Consider the following 22892-nt stretch of genomic DNA (forward strand, 5'->3'; position numbering starts at 1 on the left):
CAGAATGGCCTGGTCATTGGCCTTCAGCTCATTATACTTTCATGGTAATACTCAAAATCACTCCCCCTTATGCCATGATAGTTCCCAGATGGTTGTAAAAGGCCAAAAAGCAGGCAGTGGCCCAATTCCTGGAAAAATCCCCCCTTCTCCGAAACAACAAGAATATTCCTCCCACTTGTTAATACATGAAATTACTTGGCCCATAAACATCCACGACCCCCATCCCCCAGGGCTGCTCTCGCTTTCCAAGGGTCAGCATTCTGACTATGGAGTAAGTGCATTGCGCTAAATAAACTTACCTCCGCTTTTCTCTGGCTCCATCCTGAATTCTCTCCTGCGAAGAAGCAAGGACCCTCACTTGGCGGTGGTCTGTTCTAAGGACTCCTGCGGGTCCCGGGACGTGACACTTTCCTCTCCTGCAACAGTGAGAGGCCTCTGCCCTCCCCGTGGAGTCTGACCGGGGCTGGGCGGGGATGGGCTCTTTACGCAGCGCTGGGTTACCACTCTCTGCTAAACTCCAAGGGTCTCTAGGAAGGCATGAGGCTGAGGCCCTCTCTAGAACAGGCTAGCTGGCACGTGGACAACACAGCCCACCGGGGACCCAAATAGGGTCCCCCTCAGAGTCCCCAGCCTCAACACAGCATTAGCGGGGGGACGCCTGGATACACCTGTCTAGGCCCTGGGAAGGTCAGGGCTGCACAGGCCCTCAGGGGCCATTTGTCCCTCCCCCGCCACCAGGCCCTGAGGCCTGCAAACCTTCCAACAGGAGGTAAGTGGAACTTCTGGCCTGTGTGCTCTGTGTGAGTCCAAAAGCCAGAAACACAAGCTGCTGGGCAACGAGTACAGCGTGTTGATTCGGTCATGGATCCATCCGCTCCGTGGGCTGCACCGGGCGGTTTACTTGCCTCCCGGGAGCTCACAGGCCAGCCCAGAGAAGGAAGAGGAAACTCCCCGTGCGGGCTCTGTTCTAGACACACGTCCTCTCATTTCAGCCTCCCAGGAAGGGATTCCACCCCACACCCCCCATCTTGTGGGACACGAAGCAGAGACTTGCAGGTAAGTCTTACCGGTAAGGGGTTTCCTGCCTCCAGCCCTTCTGCTCCTGTCACTGGGGGGGTGTCCTCTTTGGTCCCATGGCTGGCCACCATCTGGAGTCCCACCAGGCCCCTGTATGCCTGGAGGTGGAATTCTGGGCATGGGAACAAAGTCTAGACCCGCTGAAGAATGGGGATCAGGGAGAGCTGACAAGGGCTGGAAGTGAGGTGACCAGCTTCGGTCAGAGGAGAGGGACAGAGGGGTAACGCCACCTGGGAAGAACAAGGGGCAGGACGTGCAGTGGGTTAGGCTCAGGCTCTGGGGACAGCTGCTGAGAGAGGGCAATGGCTGGGCTCCTGGCGTGTTCGCAGTGGGCTCTCTGTGGGGGTGGGTGAGGTCCTGCCTTGTCAAGCTGAGATGCACACAACAGTTCAGAGCAGGGTGGACGGGTGGACATGCAGGGGGGATGTGTGGTGCCTCCTCTGGCCAGTGCAGGGCTCAGGTGGCCCCAATCCTGGGCCAGTGTCTGGCAGCTTCTTGCTCTGCTCAGAGAGACAGCAGGCGGCCTCAGAGAGGTGACAGGTTCAAATCCTGACACCAGCATCCCACATCTGTGTGGCCTCGGGCGGGTGTTCACGTGGACAGCAAGAGTACTCGGCGCCAGGGTGACTGCACGCCACAGACACGGACGAGAAAGGCCCGTGTGGATACCCTACAGTGGTTGGTAGTTGTCTTCCTGGTACCTGCTGGGCATGCCCAGGCCTGCATCTTCCCCTCCCCTTGCCATCACCTTGCCCCAGATGACAGATGGGGAAATAGCCTGGCCCAAGACCACAGGAAGTCTGCACCAGAAGCTATCTAGCTTCCTGCCCCTCGGTGTCCTGGGCCCACAGGGAACACCAGGTAGGCACTGGGCTCAGGGCATAGAGGAAGATCAGACCTGCCCCCAGGGAGGCCTGCCTGTGAGTGTTCAGCCCTGTCCCCGCTTCACCCCATCCTCATTTCAGCCCTCCATCCTCACACCCTCCCTGTCCTCGGGCACAACACCCACTCTGGGCACTGCCACCGTCTTGGAAGCCTTCATCCACCCCCAAGTCCCCTGAGCCCAGGGCTGCTGCAGGGAGGCATGGGCGGGGGCGTGAAGGCCAGTGGCTCCTTTATTCCATCCAGCTCAACTGCAGCCGGACCAGGCTGGGAGTACAGCTCGAGGGAGGCTGTAACCACCATGGGTCAGCCTGACCTCAGACAGATACCCAGAGGCAGCGTGGGTCTCCGGGGCAGGAGGAAGGGCACGTGTCGCCAATGTGTCTGCTGCCACTGAGGGCAGGACCCCTCAGAACCCCAAAGACGTGAGAGGAACGTGAAGCAAGTGACAGAGAGGCAGAGAGGCAGAGAGGAAGAGAGGGAGGTGTCGGGATGCTGAGCAGGGTCTAAGCCAAGACTCCCGGCCGCCTTATGTCTGGACCAGGCCTGGAGCCCCAGGTGGGACTCTGTGCCCAAGACCCAGGCCCAGCCTACCTCCAGTCGTTGTCCCCAGCCAGGTGAGCAGAGAGGCCCAGGTGGAGAGAAAAAGAAAGAGAGAGGGCAAGAGTGCCCTGGCAGATTGCCGTGATCCGGTCTGTGTGGGTGCTCGATGCTAAGGTAGGGGAGGTATGGTCCTTGGGCTCTGCATGGGTGCCCCCCAGCATGTGTGTACTGGGGTGCCTCATCTGCCCCCGCGTCACCCCAGGTTTTAGATCTGTGACACATGTGTTACACAAATGGGATCCATCTGTACCAGCAGCAACAACCTCCCCGCAACCACAGGCTTGATCCACTTTCCATGCCAGCTTCCACATCCACCTCGTTGGGGTCCTGCACATGGACTCGACTGTGGGTGTTTCAGGTCACCCAGTGCCCCCCTCCCCATTAAGGATTCTTGCTAGGAGGACGCCCATGAGCAGAGGGACATACCTGGGGAGTGCATTGAGGCCCCTCTGGGAGCGCCGTGCACGTCTGCCGCTAGGATCATGGATGTGGCTCTGGGCCTTGGCTCCTCACCTGGAAAACAAGGAACAACACTGTGCACACCTCACGGGGTCAGGAGAATAAAAGGCCATGGGAGACTGCCCATAAGGCCAAGCTCAGCGTTGGCCGGGGCACAGCAAGAGCCGTGTTTCTTGGGTTTCTTTTTGGGTTGCTAAAATTGTCATGTGCCTGTTCTGTCCCCCCAGGGGCTAGGCCAGCTCAGTGTGGGGTCTCACTGCTGGCAATGTGCGCCCCCCCCCCGCCCCCCGCCACAAACCACCAAGGAGGGGACTTCCTAGGATGGGGGTTTTTCTGGGGGAGGCAGCCAGGTGCCTGTCTCCTGAGGACTGGAGGTCTGTGTGCATCTCCCCCTGGGTTGATGTGAGGTGACCCAGTGTCCAAGGGTAAAAACCTTCCACACCTGAGTCCCAACAGCCCCAAGCAAACCCAGGTCAGGCCCCTCTGGGTGTGGGGGCCCCCAGGGGGCTGTGGTGGTGGGGCCGACACAGCTGTGCCTGTCTGTCCGCCTGTCCCTCCACAACAAAGCCCCCAGGGGCTCCTTTCTGCACCAGTGTTCATGCCCACTGGCTCCTCCCCCTGGCCCTGGAGCCCTTCTCTGCACAATCCAGACCCCTCTCCCTGCTAAAGAGTACCCAGAACCCCCGAAGCTGGTCATGGGCAAAATAGGCTCTCAAAAGCACTGCCAGGCCCCTAGGCCTGCCAGATGAATTCCAAGGCTCCCAGGTTGCCCCCCTCTCCCCCTGCTACCTTTCATTCGCAGAAAGTATTCTGCAAATACTTTCCAGAAAAGCCTCTGGCTGGTTCTGGGTCAAATTTACTGCCCTGGACATTAGGGCAGAGAGAGGAGATCCAAGGTTCATCTCCCAGACCAGCCCCTGGTCCCAGCAACAGCCCAGGAGAGGGGTCTCCTCACTCCTTCATCCTCCCCCTCCTCCCTCTACAGTCCAAGAATTGGGTTCTTCTCTACACTCCCAAAGGCGATACTGTCTTTTAGGATGGAATCACCATGAAGAGCCAGTAAGCAGTGTGCAGAGGTGTCCCTGGTAGGGAGACACCGACACCAATGTTCCCAGGCCCAAGAGAAGGCCTAACCACCTCCAGGGACTCACAGCGGGGAAATGTCATTATTTCTGCTCATCAGTTTGCTCGTTTTAGACTTAATAATTTGTTCAGAAATGTATATTGAGCCCCACTGAGCGCCACTACCTGCAATGTGGGAGACCCAGGTTCGATCCCTGGGTCGGGAAGATCCCCTGGAGAAGAAAATGGCAACCCACTGCAGTATTCTTGCCTGGAGAATCCCATGGACAGAGGAGCCTGCCAGGCTGCAGTCCATGGGGTCGCAAAGAGTTCCACATGACTGAGTGACTAACACACACAAGCGCCGAGGTAGGGTAAGCAGAGCAGCCTGGGGGTTTCTGACAGTTTGGGGATACCAGCTTTTAGCTGGCCAGAGGGACCCAGAGCTTTCTTCCACCCAGTGGGTTTGTTCTGGTCTCTGCCAGGCACCCAAAGCCCCTCTGGGCAGACAGTGCTCTGGACACAGTTCTGAGAACCCTGCATTCCAACCCTCCCTGGGCCACTTCCTAGCGGTTCTGCCTTTGGGCCGGTGCCCTCTCCTCTCTGGGCACTGCCTCCCTCTGGAAGAGGAGGACAAGGTAATGCCTGGCCCCCGAGGTAGAGGACAGGACAGAGCCCATGCAGGCAGCATCTGGGACATGGCGAGTGCCCAGTGACCCAGCACCCCATGGATTTCCGCTCCCACCCTGTGCAGGAAGCTGAAGGCAGGCTCAGCACCCCGTGCTTGCTCCCCTTGACGAGACCAGCCCAAAGTCCACTCCTCCAGGCCTTGATTTCCCCAGCTGTGAAGGGGCAAGACAGAATTACAGGGGCCCTGCCATGGCACAGAATGTGAACAGGAAATGCCCATTTCACCCCATGCCCAACGAAGCCCAGCTCCTTGCCCCCGGAGGGCATCAGGTTTTCCCATGAGGTAAGATATCCAGATGCCTGCCTGCCCAGCAGGCACAAGGGCAGGGTCTGGGTGGCAGAGGGAGGGGTGGGGACAGAGCCCTTCCGCACCCTCTGCCCTCTGAGTGACCCTAGATTATCTACTCCAGACAGCTCCTTCCGCCAGCTCTGCCCTCTGGCTACTGCTTATCTCCCTGATAAATGGCCCCACTGTCCTGCCAGAGGAAGAGCTGTCTGTGTCCTTCAGAGTCCTCCCGGCTCCGGCAGGGCCCCATCGGTGAGGACCTGGGCCTCGGCACGTCGGCATGGTGGCCAGAGAGAGATCCCAGGCCACTGACCCAAGTCCTGCCAGTTGGGTTGGGGGCTCCAGCCCCAGGGAGGTGGCTGTCTCGCTGCCAGCTATCTTTCTGGGGGGACTCTGGTTTGAAGCATGAGAAAGGCCAGGTTTTGGTGAGTTTGAGTGGGCAAGGCCCTGATCTCACAGGCACTCACCATCCTCTCCCAGGGCCCCCAGCCCCTGCATGCCCCCCACCTGACACGCACGTAGCAGCGGGACACCCCAGCCGTGACCTGGCAGCAGAGACGGGCAGCTTTGATCTGCATGTGACCCTAATGTGACCGTCGGCAGACGCTGGCTGGGGGCTGGATCCCGCGTACAGGCCGTGAAGGGGGGCAGACATGAGCAGGGACATGTCTGCCGGGTCCTGTGGCACCTCCCAGCTAGAACAGCTGCCTGAACACTGGTTCTGGGGAGGGGCGGGGGTGACTGGCCCAGGCCCCCAGCAGAATGACCAGAGTCTCCAGGGCCCTGCAGGACAGGGTCAGGGTGCGCCCCTTTGCTGACAGAGATGGGCTCAGACAGCACACATGGAGGACATGTCTTCCCTTCCCTTTGGTCCACGGCTGAACGTGGGTCCATTGATCCCGCGTTTCCTCTGGCTTCAGCCTGACGCCGATACAAGCAAAGGCAGGCTGTCTGTCCACGGCCAGATCCGCAGTGTTCAGCCAACCCTTGGCACGTAGCTGGCTCTGAAGAAATGTCTGTTGATGAATGAATCTTGGCTCCACACACATCTTTGATACTCTAGGTTCTGGCATCCAAACATAATGTTTCATTGAAAAAATTTCTTCACTTATTTGGTGCTGAGGTGGCTCCCAACACACAGCCAGGGTCACTGCTGTTGCTGTTCACGTCAGAGCCACCCTGAACCGGCTGCTGCCAGTGACTTTGGGGACGAGGCGTGGGGGTGGTTACCTTTTAGGGTCCAGGGTAATCTTTGCAACATCCTCAGCTTGTGGGTATGAGAATGTATTTCAATCTTACTAGCTGACGTCTGTGCCTGAACTTAAATTTCTATTAATGGAAACACTGTGGTTTTTACATTTACTCATTATTCAACATACATTGACTAAGCACATGCTCTGGGCTCATGTGGGGTGAGACCGTGGGATCCAGTGGTGGCCATGAGAAACCCGGCCACTCTGGGTCCTGGGGGCCGCCGTCAGTGGGACTAGCCCACGATTAATTACAGGGTCCATGAGTGTTCTGAGGAGCAGTGTAGGGGGCTACAGGGACAGGCGCCAGGGGGCCTTGATCTGGAGGCTGGGAAAGCTACCCAGAGAGGAAGCTGGGAAGCCAACTCTGAAGAGTGAGTAGGCATCAGCAAGTGAAAAGGAAGGGGACGTTTTCCAGACAGAACAACCTGGGCAAAGGCCAGATGGCCAGAGAGGCCATTAAACCCTGAGTGCTCACTGCAGCCGAGTTCCCGGGGAGGCTGGACCAGAGTACACAGGCCGTCTGGGGGCCAGCAAAGGGGAGGCACGGCAGGTCAAGCAGAACGAGCAGGAGGCCAGACGTGACTTTGAGAGATCCCTTTCTGCTGCTGGAAGTCGGTAAGGTAGGATTTCACAAACCCGAAGTTTGGAGCCAATCTCGCTATGGCCAGGGAGGCAGGTTTTTTTATTGCTCTCTGTCATCTCCTCCCGCTTGTCCAGACCACTGGACACTCCAGACCACTCTCGGAGGCAGGAGCCGGTCGGTATCCAATTCATTTCTGAGGGCCCAGCAGCCATCATAGGGTCAGATATATGGCAGCGGGTAAACAGAAGCCTCCTGAGTGAGGGCATGCACCAACCTGGCGCCCCACCCGTCTGCCCAGCACAGCCCGTGGAACTGCCCGCCAGGCCCTGACTCTACCCACTGGCTCGTGTCCTCGGCCAAGCAGGGCCGGGCCCTGCAGGACGTGCTGGACAGCAGGTCACACATCCAGGAAGCGGGCTCCGTGCCTTTCCTCACGCTCCCATGCTGGCCGCCAGCCGGGGAAGCTCCAGCCCGGAAGCCCTCCCAGCATCAGGCTCAGGACTGCAGGCACCACACTGGGGCCAGATCAGGCCCAGCCTGGGCAGGCTGCAGAGGCCCAGGGTCCTGCCTGCCAAGACCACCCGGGGCCCCAGCGTCACCTCTCATAGCCAAGGTGGAGACAAGAGGTCCCGGGTGGGGTAGAGGTCAAAATGCAGGGAACTTTGGGCAGGACTGGAAGGCAGCAGCACAGCCCACTCAGGGAGAACTGCCCACCAGGTAACAGTGGGCCAGTTCAGCACAAGTGGACCAGAAGCAGTGAGCTCTCTGTTCCAGGAGGTGTGCAAGCAAGATCAGAAGCTGGAGGAGCCCCCAGGTCCTCTCTCCACCCTGCTGAAAGAACCCCTCACCAAGCATCCTCTCTCCAAAGAGCCCCAAAAGCCACCCCTCCTGCTCCCAGGGGACCACCACAGTGGCTGTGTGGCCTTGGCAACCCCTCCCCCAACCTGACTTGCCTCCTCTATGACACAGGCGTGGGCGAGCTCAGGAGGTGTTTTCCTTCCATTCTCTGCTCTCAGCACCACACAAGGATTAGCATTTATGCTCGACATCCATAAAACAAAAACATGAAAAGTTCCAAACCAATTAGTGAAAGCACAGGAAGGCACCTTAATTTCAGGACACAAAGAAATACCATCAGGCTCCCATGTTTTCCTTGTGGTAAAACTGATTGCTTCTTCAAAGGCCCTGGGCTGTCTGGAAGAGGGGGGAGGCCAATGTGGGAGGTCCCAGGACCCCCTCCTCTGCCCCCATACCCCTTTATACCTATACCGGAGCCCCCAGGGTGGGGCTGTGGGTCCAGCTCTGCTTCTGCCCGCTTGTGCGCACACACACACACACACACACACACACACACACACACACAATCCTCTTCTACTCCCGGGATCACAGGCCTCCTCTCCCCTTGTACTTCTGATGAAATCCAATCCCTGAGCATGACTGACAAGGCCCCTGGATCTGAACAAACCGGTGCCTCCACCCACTTCTTCACATCCCTCCCTCACTCTCTGCTCCTGGCCTTTGCACTTGATGTTCTTTCCTCCCGGAACTCTTTTCCCCTGGCTAAAGATATATGCATCCTTTGGGACTCAGCTTATATACCCCTTCCTCCAGGAAGTTCTCCCTGACCGCATCAAGCGTTACCAGGGCCACTTGGGAACAGCCCCTGCCACAGGCCTGCTTATTCTGACATGTTCTTCCTGGTCACATGTCTGTCACTTCCGTTGCCACTCAGTGTCTCAGAACTCAGCACAAGGCCTGGCATAAAGAAAGTGTCCAGAAAGTGTTTGATGAATGAATGTCTGATCCCCCAAGTGCCCTCAGAATAACAAACTGGCCTTGACTAGATGTTCTGGTTCTCAGCTTGTTGTCAAACCCCAGAAGGACACAGCCTTGCCCTGAGCCTTGATGTAGGTCTGAGACTGGGGCTTCCTGCACCCTGGGATGGGAGGGTGTGTGCACCCAGAATTCTTTCCTAACGTGGTCCTGTTATTTAGGGATGGGCCAACCGAGGGCCCTCTGAGCAGGAAACAGGAAGGAGAGCTGGCCCTCTGTTCTCCTACCCAATCCCCAATTTGGAGGACATGCAGCCTGTAATTTGGAAGGCTAATTCGGTCCAGGGTTGGAAGGGAGCGCTCTGTGTGCTCAATGATGCCACGCCCTCCCAGAGGAGGAAGCGTCCTCTCCTCTGCTCTCAGGCACAGGCCACGCTGCTCCAGTGGACCCCAAGGCCTGGGCGGAGCCCCCAGAGCACTGGGTAGACAGCCCTCAGCCAGAGGGGAAGGCGAGAGGGAGAACCCTGGGGTCCAGTCTCCTTGGCCACTGACTGCCCAGACAGGGGTTACCTTTGTCAGCGGGCCTCAGACATCAAAAAGAACTAGTGGAGGGTCAGCAAGGACCAGGGTCCGAGAGTGCCCCAGACGGCCACTCCAGAGAAACAGCAGGGAGACGGGGACTGTGAGGACCTGGCTCAGAAGCCACACTCCGCAGCGACTCCTCACTCCTGCTGCTGTCTGAGCCGGCACAGAGTCACTCAACATCCCTCCAGCGTGCTGGGCCAGCATGTCGTTTCCAGCCGCGGGACACTGTTCACCTCCTCCCCTGGGAAGCCGTCTCTGACCACCAGGCTGGATCAAGAGCCGCTTCTGGACTCCCACTGTGCTTCCCACTTCATGGCACTGGGTGTTCTGCCTTAGAGGCACTTCCCCCATCAGAATATGGGCTCAGTTAGAAAGGGCTCAGAATATGGGCCTGGTTGTGGTCACCTTGGTGGCCCAGAGCACTGCCCAGGGTCTGGTTGGCAGAGAGACTGCTCCACTGACTGCCGTGTGGCCTTGGGCTAGGAGCGGCACTACTCTGGGCCTCGGTTTGCCTGTCTGTAGACCACACACACAGCAGGATTTTAGTACTCAATGAACACGTGAGTGAATGAATGAGAAGCTGGTCTAGATGGAAATCAAACCCTCAACGGTTTCTCTCCTCACTCAGGCCGCAAGGCTGTCTGCCCAGGTACATGCCAGCAGGGACTGGCATTGGCCTTGGGATGATGTGGACAGAAGGCCCGGGGGATGGTCACGGCCAGCAGGACCTGCAGGGGAGCTGACAAACTGGAACCCTGATGGTAATGGGGGACAGAGCCTTAGGGGCAGGGTATTAAGACTTCCGGGTGACAGGTGAAGTACCCATCCCTGAACACACCTGGTGTTTGAGGACCCCAGCCTGCCTGGGGGCAGCACCCTGGCCCCAACTCACCCACACCCCAGCAGCTTCTCCCAAAAGTTCTGCTCAGCTCTAACCGTCTGTCACCGGGGCTGGTGATTCACACGCTCCGCTCCTCTTTCCTCTTCCTGACTAATTATAACTCCTGCGTGTTTTTCCCCCTGGAAAAAATGTCTTCTTAAAAAAATATATCCCCAAGACAGCAGTAATTAACTTAGTGAGCACCAGTGTGCAATTCAGACTGACTCTGAGGACAGGAAGGTCCCAGGTGTGGGGAGAGGTCTTCTGGCCAACAGCGGAAGGGACGTGGGTGGGACGTGGGTGAACACGGGACGCTTCCAGCAGCAGCAGCTCAGCCCCTCCTCCGCCCCACCTATCGTGACGCTGGGACCCTGGGGAATTACAGTCACAGGAGCAGTCACGGGGACTCTATGGAGCACCTCTGCATGCTGGGGACAGGGCCCAGTGCCCACCAAGTGCACGGACATTCCCTCCTGACACCTGCTCAAATCAGCCCTACTTGCCCCAGGAGACACAAGACAAGACCCTGCCCAGAGCCCTGAACCATCAGTGGTGGGGTGAATCGTGAGGCCTGTGGTACTGGTAGTTGTGTGTGGTAGGACCATGGCCAGTGGCCCTAGCAGAGGGAGGCCAAGGGCCATGAGTCCCTCAAGGGACAGGCAAGCTTAGGCCCCTCTGGTCTGTCTCCCCCCGACCCACCTTCTGGGAATCACAGTGGTTCCCCTGGAACTTTGGCCAGAGTTGAGACCACAAGTGTTGTCTGAGCACTTGGTGGGCCCCAGTGAGCAGACGGCAGAGCAGATGTCTGAGCAGGTGCCCTAGCCCCGTGGGGAGAGGAGACACTGCCAGGACTGGGTCCTAGAGCAACAGTAACAGAAAGGCTGGGATATCTGAGACTGGGTCTGGGAGCCAGACAGAGACAGAGAGGGGGCAGAGATGGAGACTAAAACAAGAGAGATAGTCAGGCTGAGTCAGAGCCCAGAGGATGAAGATAAACCCAGAGAGAAGAGACAGAGACCCAGGGCAGGGGACTGAGCCCCCAACTGAGCAGCAGAGAAAGCTGAGATAGGAGAGCACCCCAGACCCGGTGTGGCCAAGGGGCTGCTTCAGTCAGAGAACCAGAGGCCTGGGGGTCTAGGAAAGAGCTGGGAGAGAAGGAGCATTGAAAGGAAAGTGAGAGAAGAGAGGTGAAGGCCCAAAGCCTCATGTGGTCAGGCTCTGTGGGTGGGGGTCCTAAGGACACGGGGTGGCCCTGGACACTGCAGGCCTGGCATGGGAGTGAGTGCATGGGGCCTGCTTGTTTCTTATCAATCCAGAAAGACTGCCTGGAGAGGTGGCTCCAGAGGAGCTGAGCACGTGGGCATCAGGAGAGCAAAGGTGCCTGCATCAAATGGGCAGAGAGGCCCATCCTGGGCGGATTCCCCTGGTTCAGGCTCTCTGAGGTAGCCCACCTCCCATCTTCACCAGCACAGAGGCGAAGAGCCTCCCCAGAGGCTGAGGAAAATCCAGGCAAGGTTGGCTTCTACTTTTCTCCTAGGGAAGTGAAACCCTGGGGCTGTCTGTGTGGTCGGCCTGAGCACAGAGGCTGCCTGCTTTGTCCTGCAGAGCCATGCACCTCCCAGATAGGACCGGGTGGCAGGCAGATTCAGAGCTGCCCCCTGAGCCCAGGATATGGCAGCCTTCCCTGGTGTCAGGCTGGGACAAGCTCCCACACTTTATTCTCCAACAGCCTTTAGGAAACACATCCCCTCTACCAGCCCCCACGGGGGATCTGTCGCCCTCCTCAGATTTCTCAGGCAGGGCCAGGTTTCTCTCAGCTTAGGACAGGGCTGTGCTTCCTCTCCCAGACCCTCAAGACAGGGCCCGTCTCTCCCCTCGGACCCTCCAGGCAAAAGGAGGACCCTGCCCCCAGGCCCCTGGCTTCACTCTTGTCTTCACACCCCAGGAGGTGTTGACAGCCTCGCTAACCACAGGCAGACTGCCCCTGGCTCCAGCCATCACCTCCCCCAACTCCTCTGGACACCTGATGCGGCCGCTGCCTGCCCTGGGTCAGGGCCCAGTGCCCAGGACCCATGAGCCAGGCAGCTGTCGGGATTTCCGGCTCAGGGGGCCTCCAGGGCTGACATCTCTCAGTCACTTTCTCATCTGGACTCTCCCGGCCAAGTCTCTGCTCTTCCGGGGTCGGCTCTGGATCTTGGAGCATCTGTCATGGGAAGGGAGGGGGATATAGCAGGGAGCGGGTGGCCTCAGGTGGCCTTGAGCCCAGAAGACTAGCACAGGCTCCCGAATGTGCCCTTGAGCCCCAGGAAGGAGGGAAGAAGTGGTCGATGATCCCTGGGAACGGGGTTCACTGATGTAGGACGAAGCGGCCCATTGCAGGCCCTTCATTCTTTGGCCACCAGGGTAGGCTGGGGACACTATGGTGATCAGGGCATTTTGATGGAAATATCTGTTTCATGGATCCTTGAGACAAACCAAGAAATCTCCTTTTGCAGTGACATTAACAGGGGACAACATGACTCCAACAGGGGTTTGGAGTTCTGACAAACTGGGTCTGTCCAGTTCAGGCTCTGTGGAGATGACCAAGCCTCAATTTCCTCATCTATAAAATGGTACTGCCATTTACTTACTGCTGAGAGAATGCTGTGAATAATCTAGATTTCACATATAAAGCTGAAGCATTGAAAGGCTCTGCTTTTGGCACCCGGATCCCACAGGAGGCTCCCAACTCCCTGCTCCCCAGAGTCCCCTTTCTCTTCCAGGCCTCTCCTGGCAGAAGGAGACAGGCAGCCAGCCCTCAGCCTCCAGCCCCTCTGCAGCCTGGGGCAGACTGAGCTGAGGAGGGAAGGCAGAAGGCCCAGGTAGGGGCAAGGAGCCAGGAGGGCCAGGTGCTGGTTCCCTCCCAGGTGGGATCACTGGCAAGCCCCCTGCGCCCACCCTCAGGGACTGGACTGGCTGCACGCCTTCCTGCTCCAGCCTGGAATCCTCAGGCCACCCCAGGGCTCAGTCGCCCTCTGCACCCCCACCCTGGCTCCGGCCCCCTTCCAGGCCAGCCTGACCTTTGGCCCCAGCTCCTCTGACAAGCAGAGAGGGAGGACACGGGCCCACCCCCATCACAGACCATTTTTAGCCCCCAAGGAACTCGGCGTGCTCCCAGCAAGGGTGCGTGGGTCCCAGCTGGGTATTAATAGCTCAGCCGGGGGAGGTGACCGGGACTTTCACAGCCAAAGCCTGCAGGCCTCGCATCCTGGGCGGGCAGGGCCGCCCTCTTGTTGTCCACTTGTCCTCCACTGCTCCCCACCACTCCCGTCTCCTAGGGGTTCTCTCACCTCCCTCCAGCCCCCAACCCACACACATGCCTGGTGCCCCCGCCTTGTTGAACCTCCCTGGACTCCCCTGTGGGGAGGGCATGACCTCTGAGGTCAGGGGTGGGTGAGTGGCCAAGGCTGGTTCATGACCAGGCCCCGTGGGAGATGAGAACAGAGTGGCCTGTGATAAGGCTTCCTCCCTGGAACCCTCTCCTCGGCCCACTGGCCTCTCATTCCTGCTTGCATCCTCCGCCCCAGCTCCATCACCGGCTTCTCTGTGGGCTTCTCCCCACATCTCCAGCCACGCTGGGCCCGGAACGGAGAAGAGGCGGGAAAACCCAGCTGACGGGATGGAGCTCCGGACAGTGCTGCCTGCACATGGCTCAGGGCGGGCCGCGGAGGCCCGAACTGGCTGCACGGCCGCCTCTCAGGGGCAGCCTGGGAATGACAGGGCCCTGGGGTGTGACTGGGGACGCAGGGCCTTGGCACAGTTCCTCTAGAGACCCCTACTCGGTGCCATGGAAGCATCTCACATACCCGCCTTGACCACTGCCCCTTACTCTGTTAGCTTATCTACCCCTACTTCCCTGGTGGCTCAGATGGTAAAGGGTCTGCCTGCAATGTGGGAGACCCGGGTTCGATCCCTGGGTTGAGAAGATCTCCTGGAGAAGGAATTGGCAACCCACTCCAGTATTCTTGCCTGGAGAATCCCACGGACAGAGGAGCATGGTAGGCTACAGTCCATGGGGTCGCAAAAAGTCGGACACGACTGAGTGAGCTTCACTCACCCCTACTCCAGGGCCTACAGTCCCGAGGGTAGAAATCAGCAACACCGACAGAGTGTGATCAACACGGAGACGGGGCATGATCCTCCACGTTTCAGAGGTCAGCAACCAAGGCTCCCATCCTGAAGGCAGGGAGCTGGGACTGGGGGCTAGGCCCCCAGCCTTGCTCTAGTGGCTTTGCATACAACATCCTGTCTTATTTACCACAGGGATCCCTCTGTCGCCATCTCACCACTGGTCACTTCCAGGACAGAGTTAGGACGGCTTCTGAGTCTTTGCAGACCTCTTTCTCAGCTAGCTGTGGCCTTCGGTACTGGTCTGATTCTAATCTCTAACCTCTGACCCTACCTCAGCCTGAGGCCTGACCTTGACCCCAGACTGAGCTTAGCTCTCCATTCTCATGAAGTTCTGAGTCACAGCCCCTACCCTCTGACCCCTGACTCCAAGCCAAGTCTGGACCTCTGGCCATTGGATAAGACTTATGCCTGACCCTTTGACCTCAGCTCCCGTTTAAGTCTCAGCCCTGAGGCCCAGGTTGACACTGGGCCGCCACCCGCTGGTTCCCGCCCCAGGCTGAGCCCCCAAGCCAGCTCCGGTCCTTGCTTGCCTTCCTGAGCCTCAGTCCTGGACTCACCCCGACTCCCAGCTTCTCAGCCTGGAGGAGGCCCTGCACGCTCCTCACACTCACTCAGCCACCCCCATGCCGAGTTTTGAAGCAAGCTGACACAAGGAGCACATCACACTGGGCGATTTATGACTTGGACTAGCAGAGGCTGGAAACATATGCTATTTCTGGGCTGGAGCTTATTGTTTGGACCACGGAGAAGCAGATCCCACGGCAGAGGGAAGGGAAACAGATGGGCAGATGGGCCCTAGTGCACACAGACACCACGTGTGGGGCGCAGGGGCCCTGGGTGACCTGGGGCTGGGGCCATGCTCTTCCAGAGCAGAGAGGCAGGTGTGTGTACACACTCTCCAATCCAGAGGAAACCGATGACAATGAGTGGGACACCCACCTCGAGTCCTGCACCTACTTTTCTCCCTAGCTGCAGAACCCACATTCCCAGCAGCTCAGAATGGAAACTGGGTCCAAGTCCCGGCTCTCCTTTGCACAGGCTGTGAGCCCTGGGGCATGCCGCCTGGTCTCAGCCTCCGACAGTGTCCGCGACCCAAACGTAACATGGGGAGATGACGCTACCTTCCTCATGGGGTTTTCTGAGGACACACGCGGAGGCAGAGGCCCAGTGCATGTCTAGCACATGGCTACAGCTCACAAAGGAGCACCTACTAATATTTTATCAAAGATTGAAGTCCAGCTGTTCCAACTGGAAGGTCAGTGGCCTCTCACTTCTGCTCCCACCCTAGGGCTCCTGGGGGACACAGTTTGGAAACCCTTGACCTAGATTCTGGGCTGGCTGTAGGACCAAAAGTAGCATTAGCTGACGATTTATAGGAGCCTGAACAGCATGGAATTTGTCAGCGTGGAATTAGGTCACAGAATTCTTGAAACAGAGGAGCCACAGAAGCCAAAAAACTCAACATCTGAAGGCACAGTGATCTCCTGGGCCAAGAATGGTGTGGACCAACCAAGAAAGAACGGAACCCTCCCTTGGACAGCAGGCTGCAGCACTGTCTTATGTCCTGGAGTGTCCTGGAGCAGGTGGAGAGCCTCCGGCTCCATCATGATCTCCATAGCCCCTAATTTCCTGGAGAATTCCTGCTTCCCCATTGCCACTCTGCTCAAGTGTGCAAAAAGTCCAGCTGTTCCCAGGCCCCGCCTCTCCCAAGCTGGATCATCCCTATGACTCCTCCCAGGACTCCCCACCCGGTAGCTGAGGTCCCTAGGGTGAATCTCAGAGGGCCACCTCTGCTGCCTACCCTCAGCTGCCAGACACTGCAGAGTGGGCTTCGGACACACCAACGACTCTAGGCTCTGCGGGCTCTGGGCCAACATTCCTTAAGAGTGAAGCAAAGGAGCCGACCCCAGGGGAAGAAGGTGAGCACCTATGCACAGGGAACCCCCTGCGCCCCTGGAGTTTTACCTCCATTATCTCTGATTCAGGAAACAGAGGGTTGGACCAGAGGACATGCCCAAGGCCACACGACTGGGAAGTGGCAGGGGTAAGATCTGACCTAAAGCTCCTGCCTGTCCTGAGAGCAGGGCCAAGAAGTGAGGTCCCACATGCGGGTGGGCTACCGCTCAGTGAGTGGCCACAGAGACCTACAGCCAGCGCATCCCAAACCCGATCGCTGGCGGCTCCCAACCTCCACCACGGCTGGCTGAGCCCCACCCCCAGTGCCATTCCCACATGACCTTTCCAGGTGGCTAATGAGGGCCGGGGCACCTCAATAATTGGCCTCATTAGGCGGCTGGGGCTGCCCAGGGGATGGGGTGGCGGATGCTGGGCCCCACGGGGACAGGCCAGACAGCCTCCCGTTAATTACCTGAAAAATCAGACAATTAGGCCTCCTGCCACCCGCCTGCCCACGTCCTGCTGGCCCCTAATTACCGATGACTGCTGAGCAGGCTGGGAGTGACCTGGATTTGGAACAGGGACCAGTCACTGCCATCTCTCCCATCCCCCACCCTGCATCCATCACAGGCTGTGGAGATAGAGAGCTGGGGGGAGGGTTCTCAGGGAGCTTTCTGTCATCCCATTCCCCAGCCCTGGACCCTGCCCACCCACTATCTCTCCTGCCAAGGGCACCTCTGGAAGAAATGAGATGGACACGTGGAGCCCTGGTAGCCCTCAGGGAAAGATGGGTGGACTGCTGGGGGGAGGGGTGAAGACCCAGAGAGTGGAGTCCAAGAGGTGTGGGGGCTGGTGAAGAAACTGACCTCCCCTTCGTGCTTGGCTCCTCCAGGGAGAAAATGCGAGACTGCGTGCTGGAGTGGGAATACCAGAGAGGATGAAGTTGAGAACCCTCCTGGGGGGGCACGCCCGCCCAGCCCTGGGGAACCTGGGCCTGACCTAGGGGAGTGCCCCAACTCAGGAGAGCTGGACCTAGACAAGCACGACCAGGGTACAGCTTGTGGTGCTGCAGGAGATGTGAAGAGGAGGGCTTGGCTTGGCTGGGGCGGTCCTGGAAGGCCTCCCAGCGGCGATGACGGTTAGGCTGAGCCAGGTGGGGGTGCAGCGCTACAGGCGGAGGGCACAGCACATGTGAGGGCCTGGAGGTGCATCCTTCTCTGCTGAGAGCAGTGACGGAGAGGCAGGGTACCCCTCCGCAAGTATCCACCAGGCACCAGGCCATTGAGTGAGGGCGGCCAGACTGGCCCTCCCCTGCTGTGCAGGGGACGTGGGCTGGGGGCCGGGGATGCAGGCACAAGCCGAACAGACGTGAACCCCAGGCCTTGTGCAGCTTACAGTCTCGCAAGGTACATAATGTTCCTGTTGTGGTGTTGTGTGATAGATCACCAGTGTCCGATATATGATGGATGGTTGGATGGATGGATGGCAGACCAACACCCCCGGGTGAAGGTGCAGAGCTTGAAACAGAGCCGACCTGTTATTCCCCATCTTTGGCACCCTCCACCTCTGTTTGTCATGTAAGAGCCCTGGGCCAGAAAGAGGGGGGATCTTCCCCAGGCTCTGTGCCTCTCTCCATTTCATTTTACCTCCCCAACTGGCTCTGGCTCTCCCTGAAGCTGGGCACCCTCCTCCGCCACCAACCTTGCACTCCAAGCCAGTCTGACCTTCACCTGCTGATGAGTGAGGGAGTAACCTTGTGGGACATTCAGCTGGAACTGAACACCTGGGGGGACGTGGGTCCAAGGGTTGGGACTCCTGGATGAATGTGATGGTGTATCAGTGAGAAGAGGTGGGGAGAGGAGCTCAGCCCCCGCACCTCACCCTCTTGGGTGGGATTTTTTGAGGGAGAGGTCAGTTACCTTTGTGGTTCTTATATACTTCTTTAAGTATAGTATTTGATTAATGTAAAAGAATGTCTGTGACATTCTTTTAGGTATAACATAAGGGGTAAAAACATAAGGGGCTTTCTTGAGAGTCCCTTGGACTGCAAGGAGATCCAATCAGTCCATCTTAAAGGAAATCAACCCTGAATATTCATTGGAAGGACTGAAGCTGAAGTTCCAATACTTTGGCCACTTGATGCAAACAGCTGACTCAATGGAAAAGACCCTGATCCTGGGAAAGACTGAGGGCAAGAGGAGAAAGGGGCGACAGAGGATGAGATGGTTGGATGGCATCATTGACTCAATGGACATGAGTTTGAGCAAGCTCCAGGAAAAAGTGAAGGACAGGGAAGCCTGGCGTGCTGCAGTCCATGGGGTCGCAGAGTCGGACACAACTTAGTGATTGAACAACAACAAAGGAATGTCTGTGACAATACATAATAACCTAATGGATGCTGGTGACCTACCACGCAACACAAGAACAGAATCAAAGTGCGCTCCGCGAGACTGTAAGCGCTGTGAGACCTGGGGTTCACGTCTGTCTTGCTTGTGCCCACCTCCCCTGCCCCCAGCACCACAAACAGCACCTGGCGCCCTGTGAGCCAGCAACAGATTTCATCGGCGGAATCCCCCTGTGTGTGACACCCCTCCCCGATTCCTACCTCCCCCAGCGTACCCAGAATGCTGGTTTATCACTTTTGCTCTTTTGCAAGAGCTCGATCATATGCATTTGAACGTCTTAAACAGTACTGTGTCGTTTCAGCCTGGTGGCTGCTGCTGCTGCTGCTAAGTCGAGTCAGTCGTGTCCGACTCTGTGCAACCACATAGTCGGCAGCCCACCAGGCTCCACCGTCCCTGGGATTCTCCAGGCAAGAACACTGGAGAGGGTTGCCATTGCCTCTCCAATGCATGAAAGTGAAAAGTGAAAGTGAAGTCGCTCAGTCGTGTCCGACTCTTAGCAACCCCATGGACTGCAGCCTACCAGGCTCCTCCGCCCATGGGATTTTCCAGGCAAGAGTACTGGAGTGGGGTGCCATCACCTTCTCCGCAGCCTGGTGGAGGACTTGATAAAAATGGCTTTGAACTGAGTGTAGTTTCCTGCAATTTGTGTTCTTCCCTCTACATTATGCTTTAGGGTTCACCCCTGCTGCTGCGGGAGGTGCAGTTGATTTCTTAATTCTCCTGTTACTGGATGTTTGTGTTGTTCTTAGCTTCTCCTCAGGAACAGAGCTGCTAAAAACATCCTGGGGGGTGGATTGTATTATCATTATTGTTAATGATAATGTTCCCATCCTGCCAGGGTATACACTCCCTCTTCTCCCCGACCCCCCTGCACACACGGACACTTCCCAGGCACAATGGTGCCCTGGAACGAGGTGCCCTGTGACCTGAGCCAACCCTAGAGGGGTAGGGGATGGGTGGGTCAGGGTATGGGTCCACATCTACATGACTCTGTGCATCTCGTTTCTGGATCCACACCCATGCACCCCACTTCGACTCAACCTCACAAGTGCATCTGGCTCCATGTTCAGAACAAGATGAAATGAGAAAACAGACTGTGTAGCTGGACAGTCCTGGGTTCAAAGGTCCAGTTGTGTGGTCCAGTGGCTAAGACTCCATGCTCCCAATGCAGGGGGGCCCTGGGTTGCATCCCTGGTCAGGGAACTAGATCCCACCTGCTGTAACTAAGATCCCACGTGCCACAACTAAGACCTTGGACAACCAAATAAATAAATAAAGGCCTGGTTCATCATGCACAAGCTCCAGGACCTCGGGTGAGTCACTTCTTCTTTCTGAGCCTTGGTTTCCTTGTGTGCAAAGTGAGGGTGACTTTAGGACAGAACGTTGCAGAGCCCCGTGAGCGCTGAGAGGTGAGAGGCGGGCAGGGGTAGTTGCTCTTTTCCCTACTCCACTTGGGCTCCTTCTGCTCTCCATCTAAGGGGACTGCCAGGGCATCCAACCACCACCCCTATGGATAAGGAAGCTGAGATACAGAGCATGAAGGACCCCCACCCAGCGCCCTGGAGGTCCCAGCCCATCCCTCCTGCAGGGCTGACTGGTCCCCCTACCAGTGTGTCCCCCACTGCCTCTGCCGGGTCTGCGTGTGCACAAAGGCCAGCCATGCCATCCCCTCTCCGCCATGAGACCCTGGCCCTGCCGTTTAGCCTCCTATGCTCTGTCTCAGCCCTGGGGTACGAAGCTGGGGAGGGCAGAGAGGGCAGCATCAGGAGGCCAGCAGGGCTGGCAGCCCACTGTGCAGCCCAACCTAAGGCTCCTTCCTGGGCCTCACGGTGACCTCCCCTGTCCCATGGGCACTGCAGCCCCCACCCTCCCGGACCAGGCCCCCTTCATGTGGGGACCCCAGGTCCTGCTGGCTTAGGGCCTCCTGGACTCTACCACAGCCCCCAGCCTGCTCTGAGGGGTGGTCACACGTGGGCTGTCAGCCCTGTACACAGGGGGTGATGGGGGAGGCCTGATGCTGCCTCTGCAGACAGACGGAGGAGGTGGGGCTGCGAGAGGAGGCCTCAGCTTGCCCAGGAGTGTAGTGCTTCATGCTGCAGTTGCACCCAGCTTTTGGATAAAGATCTGGGGCTCCGTGTCCCACCATAGCGAAGGCAAGCGGAAACCAGGAGCGCCCCCTGCTGTCACTGCTTGCATTCAATAGCGCTGACCTGAGTGGAAGGAGGTCTCCTTCAAACACAGACTTCCTGCTGGAAGGAGCCCGCTGCTACTACCCAGCCAGACTGGCTCCCTACGCGGTGCGCGGCCCGAGATCAGGGCCAGCTTTCACCCCCAGCTCTGCTCCGGAGCCGGCCTTAAGAGAAGTGGGTGAGACAGGGCCTTCCCTTCAGCCCCCAGCACCCCTTCCCACCTGCCAGCCCCGCTTTTCTCCTCCTCACAGGGAACCCCCTCCGGGCTGCAGCTCCATTCCCTCCAGGCTCCCGCCCCGCAGGCCCCCGGGCCCCTCCTCCACGCCGGGGGAGGGAGCACAGTAATTCGAGTTATTTTTAGCCAGCCGCATCCTCTATGAGACGCAAGTCAAGGGGAAGCCGCCCCCGCGCCTCCGGGAGCTTTGGAGCTTCTTGCAGAAAAAAGATCGGTTAAAACTAGTGCTTGGAGCACTCGCGCCAGTCAGGCAGGGCCAGCGCTGTGGCAGGCGGAGCGACGACCCTGGGTCCCTCACCCACGGCTCCCTGTGCTGCGGGCTGGTTGTTAGGGGTGGCCAGGGGCCCGCACGGGCCCTCACTGCCTCCACTCAGCAGCTGTCCTCAGCCGCCCTCTCCTGGCTCCACCCCCCTCCCCCCACCGTCATCTCATCATCCCTGCCTGCTGGGGGTGAAGAGAGCATCTGGGGAGCCATCCCCACTCTCTCATCCCGCTCTGGGCGGGGTGCCCTGGGGGTGGGCAGCCTACATGTTTCCAGGGGAGATTTGGGGGTCAGGAAGAGAGCCGGGTATCACCAGCCTGGCCTTCTGGCTGTTTCAAGACTTGCAGGGGTCGGGGGGCTATCAAATGGGACACAGCCCCGTCGGCCAGGCCCTGTGAGGATCCCCGGAGCTTCACCATAACCTACAAGTGTAGTAGGTGGCACGCTCAGCCCTGTCTCACGAGGAGGTCACGGAGCTACAAACGGATGGAGCTTTTGCTCAAGGTCACCCAGCTGCCAAGTGTCAAGGCAGCAACTGGGTCACGCCCTCCAGCCTTTAGCAGTGGACAGACAGTGAGTGCTTAAGAATGCGACGACCCACTAATGAACGAGCACTGGGGGGACCAACAGGGCTGCGGAGCAGGGATGCTGTACGGGACCCACCTGCCGTGGACACCACAGCACGCTCTCCCAGAGGCTCACTCCGCAGCTAGGACGTAGCCCTCCTTTTCCCAAGCTGTCATCGGCGTGTGTCTCCGGCAGCATCCAAGCCCAGCAGAGCTTCCAGGAGTGGCCTTGACAGAGAAATAGCTGTGTGACTCTGGGCAAGTCACTTTACCTTTCTGGGCCTCACCTCACTCCAGTACTCTTGCCTGGAAAATCCCATGGACGGAGGAGCCTGGAAGGCTGCAGTCCATGGGGTCGCTGAGGGTCGGACACGACTGAGCGACTTCACTTTCACTTTCACTAACACAGGATTAACAGAAGAAGCCAGTCTGCAGGTGTGGCGAAGACTAATGCAGAGCTCCTGGCTCCTGGCCCTAGCAGAACACCCCTTTCCTGCCCAGGCCCTGGATTTAGGATACCCACTGTGGGCCAGGCCTTGGGGGGTTCGGGGGTATGGCGACAGCTCCCGGAGGCCCTCATCATCTGGGGTCCAGTGCCAGAGAGCCATAGGAAGCAAATGCCAGCTTGAGCCTGCTCGGCCCATGGCATCCTCCTCACCCCACCCCCTCTCCCTGACCTCACAAGGCCTGCCCCTGCACCCCAGCAGCCCCCCTCCTCTCCCAGGAAGGCTCCAGAGCCCCTCTTCCAAACCCGAGGCTCCTGCCTAGACGGACTCTCTCTGTTCTGCATCCTGGGGTGCTGTGCCCGCAGCCACCTCCTGTCCCAGCCCTCAGGTTCTGCATCTCACAGATGCTCCAGGTGGTCCTGATAGTAGTCCTGGGCCAGCAGATGAAGGATTTCAAGCTTACAGGCCCAGCCACTCATCTTCCAAGTGGAGCCAGGGGTCATTCTCTCTGTTTGCACCATCACAGAGAATCTCCCTCCAGGCTGTGGGCTGACCCTGTTTTACCTGGAGCGGGGGAGAGTGAGGGGCAGA

At 58.4% G+C, this 22892-nt stretch overlaps 1 long non-coding RNA gene across 1 annotated transcript; it reads right to left on the reverse strand.

The window, feature by feature from the left end:
- Positions 1–1079: 1079 nt before the first annotated feature.
- LOC138984677 (uncharacterized) lies at positions 1080–22081 on the reverse strand. Its single transcript, XR_011461932.1, has 3 exons — positions 21953–22081; positions 2989–3075; positions 1080–1307 (listed from the first exon to the last, which is right to left on the reverse strand). It is a non-coding gene; the product is annotated as an uncharacterized lncRNA (long non-coding RNA).
- Between the last annotated feature and the right edge of the window lie 811 nt (positions 22082–22892).

Source organism: Bos mutus, chromosome 22, assembly GCF_027580195.1.
Source record: "Bos mutus isolate GX-2022 chromosome 22, NWIPB_WYAK_1.1, whole genome shotgun sequence".
Classification (NCBI taxonomy): domain Eukaryota; kingdom Metazoa; phylum Chordata; class Mammalia; order Artiodactyla; family Bovidae; genus Bos; species Bos mutus.